Raw genomic sequence first — 5,860 nt, 5'->3', positions numbered from 1 at the left:
CATATATATATATATATATATACATAGATACACACAATGGGTTACGATTAATAATTAATTTCTCATTGCGATCGATTTTACTTAAACGGCAAGCCAGATATGGTATGTTTGCCGTCTGCGGGCGCACTTGCCGTATATTACCGTATGGCATATACGTATTTATAGGTATCTTTAAAATAGTTCGAGAGCAAAGTGTTGCAAAGACTGTAGAAATTCGAGCGAATACACGCGCGCGTGATATGTCACATCGCTCTCCCCCCCGCCCCCTCCATCCCTTTTCAGTCCGTCCGTTTTCTGCAAGGATTACATTGTTTCACTGCAAGTACTGAAATTTATAATTTCAATCTATAGATTTTCATATGTTATGCCCGCATTCTCGGTATTTAAAAGTGGTCTGGCAACAAATTAATTAGTATTTTCTTAATAAGTTTTCAAATTTTTCAATTAGTATTTTCTTAATAAGTTTTCTTACCGATTGTCTCGTTTCATTAATTGCACAATTAAAATTACTGGCTCATATATCTAAACTATTCATTTATCAATCCTAGAACGCTATTGATCTTGAGTGATACGGTATTGCTATTGATATGTAAATTTTCCTAAGAAACAGATTACTGTTGATTAATATAACATAACTCATTTTTCAAAAATAATTTTTGAATAAATTTTTAAAGGATTTAAAATTTTAAAGGATTTAAAAGGATGTAAATTTTCCTAAGAAACAGATTATTGTTGATTAATATAACATAACTCATTTTTCAAAAATAATTTTTGAATAAATTTTTAAAGGATTTAATATAACATAAAATTTTTATACTTTTTAAACTTTTAATGACAAAATAAACATAAATAACCAAATTATTAATTTGAAAGAAAAAAAATAAACACACTATTAAATTTAATTTTAAAATATGTTATGATATGTTATCCATTGTTATCCATTTTTATATTATACCTACAATAAAAAAATCAAATTCAAATAGCAAAACTAAATTATCTGTTAATAATATTTACACGTAGATATATTATGTAAATCTTCTCAATAAAATATATAAAAATCCAAAATTAAAAAATTGAACTCACTTACCTCGCTCATTTGCATGTAAAATTTAATGTATGTTAGCGTTCAAAGATTAATGCAATGTTTATTGTTAAAAAAAAAGGATAAAAATGTATCAACGAAATCATTTCATTTCGCTAGGAATGATCTCGTTTAGAAATCTACATCAAAAATATATTAAATCAAAAAGAGAGTTAATATGGTGAAGGCTTAGACCTTTTGTTCAATAATATTTATATGTTTAAATACATTTTTTAATTATATAAATTGCGTGTCAACTGTCAAACTTAAAATGTAATCATAAATTAAAATTGAACTAATAATACCATAAATTAAATTGATTGACAATTCAATAATGATGCTATCAAACATTTTAAAACACTAAATAAATGTAGCTTATTGCGTAAATAGGACTTATTGCAAAAAATATTACCTCATTCAGGATTTGAACTTCGTACTTCTCGACTATTCAGGACAAACGTTTTTAATTCATGAAAAATATATTAATTATTTCTTATTTAAGCGAGAAAATGCATAACAAATGCATAATTCAAATCTTCTCAATCTGTTAATCAGTCTAAGTGATGTCTGATAATAATGGTAATTTAAAAATGCGACAAGCTTTAGTATGTTCGACAATTGTCGCATAAGTGCATAGTGCACGCTTTGTTTCGGGAATCATTCAAAAAAATGGACTCGAGAAAAATGTGTGTGTGTGTGTGTGTGTGTGTGTGTGTGTGTGTGTGTATTACTATGTGCGTGAGTGGTGAGCGCGAGTGAAGAAAAGAGATAGAGAGCGCGTATGCACGTAACACACAATGTATACCGAAGCCCGTGCGCCTTCCTCCCGGAATTCCGATCTTTCAGTTCACAACCGACGTATTACTTATTTATTAGGACCGTGCCCGGGTGGTCCGCGACATGACGGAATCGATTACGCGAATTCGCGGAACCGGCCTTCCTGGCCCAAGCCCCCTCGGAATTATGCCTCCACTCCTTCAGATTCGGCCTCTTCTATCCTCGTCTCTCTCTGTCTTTTTCTCTCGCCTTCCTTCTCTCTCTTTCGGCCTTCTCTCTTTTTCTTCTTCTCTATCTCCTCTTTTATTCGCACTCCGTGTGCCCTCCTTTCGTCCTTCTTTAAACTTATACACCCTCTTTCATCTTTCCTCGAGTACCAAAGACTACTCTTATTTTATCGCATCGTCGGTCTTTCTCCCTCTGCTCCCTTTCTTTTCTCTTGTCCTCCTTCGTATCCTTATCCCTTAGCTTATTATATAATCAGAATAACAATAATTTGCTTCGAAACTGCTTCGACTGCTCATCAATCTGAGTGACAACCGGTTACTCGTAGCTATGCGTAGGTATTGACCATTTAGTGATCCACCGGCTGCATTTCTCGGGATGGAAGGGGAAAGGGAGGCGGTAGGTAAACAGAGAGGTAGTTTCGAATTATCTCCGTCGCACACTTCGCATATTCTCTATAGGTGATCCCGTTGCAATTTGACCGATATCGTCGAACATCTCGACAATTAATCGGAGGAATATTAAATTACATAATACGATATCCTGACAGATATATTATACTTAGCATCTCATTGATGTCGGTTATGATCCAGATAGAAATATCTGATGAATGAATTACGAAATTATTAATTATGAAAATAAAAAACAATTTACATTAATAAAAATTAACAAAAAAATTGAGATATTTTCCGCAACGATGGGGATGGAAAGAAATACGACGAGTATTGCAATGGTATGTACAGATTTATTAGGGTTTAGAGTGAATACGATTGGATCTGTGTGTCTGCGTATGTATGAATGTGTGTTTGTTTGTGTGTAATTCGCATGTTACATGTAATCTGAAGAATGAACATGGGGTTTAGGTAGCTAGCCTCGTCCTAGCCTCGTGTGCGCATTCACACCATATAATTGATTCGCATTGTAACTGTTTCTTGTTTTCACATTGTAGTCTCTCTGTTTTAAGTATATCTAATTTAATTACTGTTATACGCAATAATTCGATATTACTCAATAAATCTGTAATAATAAATCCGTATAAACGTTGAGTCGTGTGCGTGAGTGAACTAGTGGTGCCGAACCTGTCGTAGGATCGGCTAGGAAGTCTCTGTAGTAACCAGCGGTAAACGTATCACAAGTTATGTAGCATTCATTTATCCATTATCGGCGCGGGTGTTGGAAGCTCGAAGCCAGCTCGCGTGTAACATGTGTTCTTTTAAAGCTTACATATCTTTCTTTAAGTTCTTCTCCACGAAAGAAGGAAAGCCCATTTATTGGTAAAAGGCCAGCTGACAAGCGTGAATTCGTTTTTTTTTCCTTCTCATTTTTCTCCAACTAATCTCTAAATCTCCTAAACAAAACGATTGTGCTTTCCAACCATCGATGCTTGTAATCGTTAATTGTTTACATTCTTCCGAAGAAAAAAGAGCATTTTGACAGAGTCACAACGCCTCCGGCAGAATATCAATATTAACGATACGAGTTGTCAACAAAAGTGTCATTATGTCTTTTTTAGCAGTCAATAAGTAACAAAGACAGAATGACACTAATAATCGACTTTGTCTCAAAGATGAGAAGCATCCCGACAACATTATTATGATTAATAACAATCTCCTTCTCTCGTAGCGTCGATCTTCCAACACTCGGAAGTATTGTAGTTATAGCGTGACGCAGTGCGCGCCGCGGCGTCTTAATCGTTCGACTGTTCTCACCCTATAAATAGACGAGACGCGCCGGCTGCCGCCGCAGGCGTGCGCTGCGCTTAGGTAATCGTTCCTTTTTTTTTATTGTATATCAAACTTTATAAACTGTAATACAATGTAAACCTGTAAAAAATATACTGGGTGGCGGCGGCTCTGTATAATATAATAAGTAGTATTATAATCGTTATGGTACAATTGTAATTAGTATAAATATATCGTTATATTATAATCTGCGATGTGCTGCTTCTGTAATCGAGATCCTCTCTTTCTCTTTCTTTCATGTTTTCTATAATTTCTCATCCGTATCGTATCGCACACAACTACAGTTATATCACACACGCTCTATCCACTTTTTCACGATTCTCTCAATACGTTCATATCACACATTGTTCTTTCTTTCTCTCTTTCACGCACCCTCGATATCTTCGTCCCACTTACTTCTCTTTCGTCGTACGGTAAAATACGATCCACCGGTATCTACATATTTCGCTTCTTACGAGAAACGGTATATATAGTTGTACAAGCGCGTCGCTCTTTACGCCGGTTATACCACGCTTTTTGGGGAGACAACTTTAGCTAAAAGCGTCCTCCTGACACGTTAATTCGCGTATGACAGACGCTTTTACTTAAATCGCGCCTAAAAGCGGGATAAGAATACCAATTCTTTGTTCTTCCTTTTTCGTTCTCATGAACGTGTCAAATATGACATTCATAAACGCGTTTGCATCAAAAGTTATCGAAATTACGATATTAATTGGAATATATAATATTGGTAAAAATTTCTTATTAAAAGTTGTACGTACATTTTTTCTTTCTTTTAAAATGGGATAAACATTTGTCATGTGCGTTTCTTAAAAAAGGATCTTCAAAGATTCAAATAATATCTAGGAAGATCCGATTAATTCTTGATAATTATACATTGTATAAAATAGCTCGCATAAAAAAGTCCAACTATTGACATAAATATATTTTACAATCCATACAGCACAGTTTATTCCAGCAATACTACAGTACATTGCAAATGTTACAGCAGTGTTATTGAAAGTTTTTGTGCTGTATGGGAACGATTTTATAAATCCCGTTTAAAAAATAATAATATATTAAAAATATTCATACATGATCCTACGATTTCAGGGGATTGAGAAATTGACATTCTAGGCTTTTCCGAACAATATGATAAAAAAGGTGATATATCAATATGCATTTACATAAAAACAAAAAGAATCGAACGGTGTATCGTTTATCGACCGTACTTCGAAAAAAAATAAATTTCATGTTCATTCATTCTTCATTCATTCATTATCTTATGTCATTTTATCATGCGCTCGGGGCGAGGCTAGGGCGATTTAGGAACTACGTGACAGCACAACCGATACAAGTAACTATTTCATCTGTTCTCGTTTTTCCGGTTTTTTTTCTGTTTCTTTATACAATATGGAATTCTTGATGAGATTTCAAAACGGCGATTTCTGCGTCGGTGATATCGATGACGCATCGTTATCCATCGAATGGGAAATGATAAGCGTACTAGAGAAGAAGAAATAATCATCTAGGAAAGGTAAATTTGCCTGTATATATCTGAAGACACTGTGCTAAGACAATAAAGTACGACCGCGAAAAGAGCGACGATGGGAAACGAGTTTTGTACGAACCATCGGTAACTCGACAACTTCAGATTGTTCGGACGTGCCGCCGGTTGGTAAATCCCTTCTGGCGAATTGTAGTTCAGAATGGGATTCCCCGAGAGCATATTTCAGCGCCATCTTCCAGCGATTGCATGTACAACACAGCGCAATTTCCATTCGACTTGTATTCGGCGGGAAAATCCGTGGCTGTCAAGATTAAATTTTAGACAAGGCTTGCGTGTGATGCTTTGATCGTCATTGACCTACTTAGCAACAACACAACGTCATTAAGAATATTGAATGTTACATATAGACTTTTAATTGCGACGCAGAAATCGCGTTCTTACAAATGTGCTCGCCTACTTCGTCGTTTGTGTTTTATTTCTCGTCTCTCACTGCTCATTCGATCAAAGATTGTATTCGAAGAACAATGCTCGCGACGCACAATTATC

Source organism: Atta colombica, unplaced genomic scaffold (genome assembly GCF_001594045.1).
Source record: "Atta colombica isolate Treedump-2 unplaced genomic scaffold, Acol1.0 scaffold222, whole genome shotgun sequence".
In the NCBI taxonomy this organism is placed as follows: domain Eukaryota; kingdom Metazoa; phylum Arthropoda; class Insecta; order Hymenoptera; family Formicidae; genus Atta; species Atta colombica.
The sequence above is the reverse complement of the archived record's forward strand: the minus strand, read 5'-3'. Positions refer to the sequence as shown.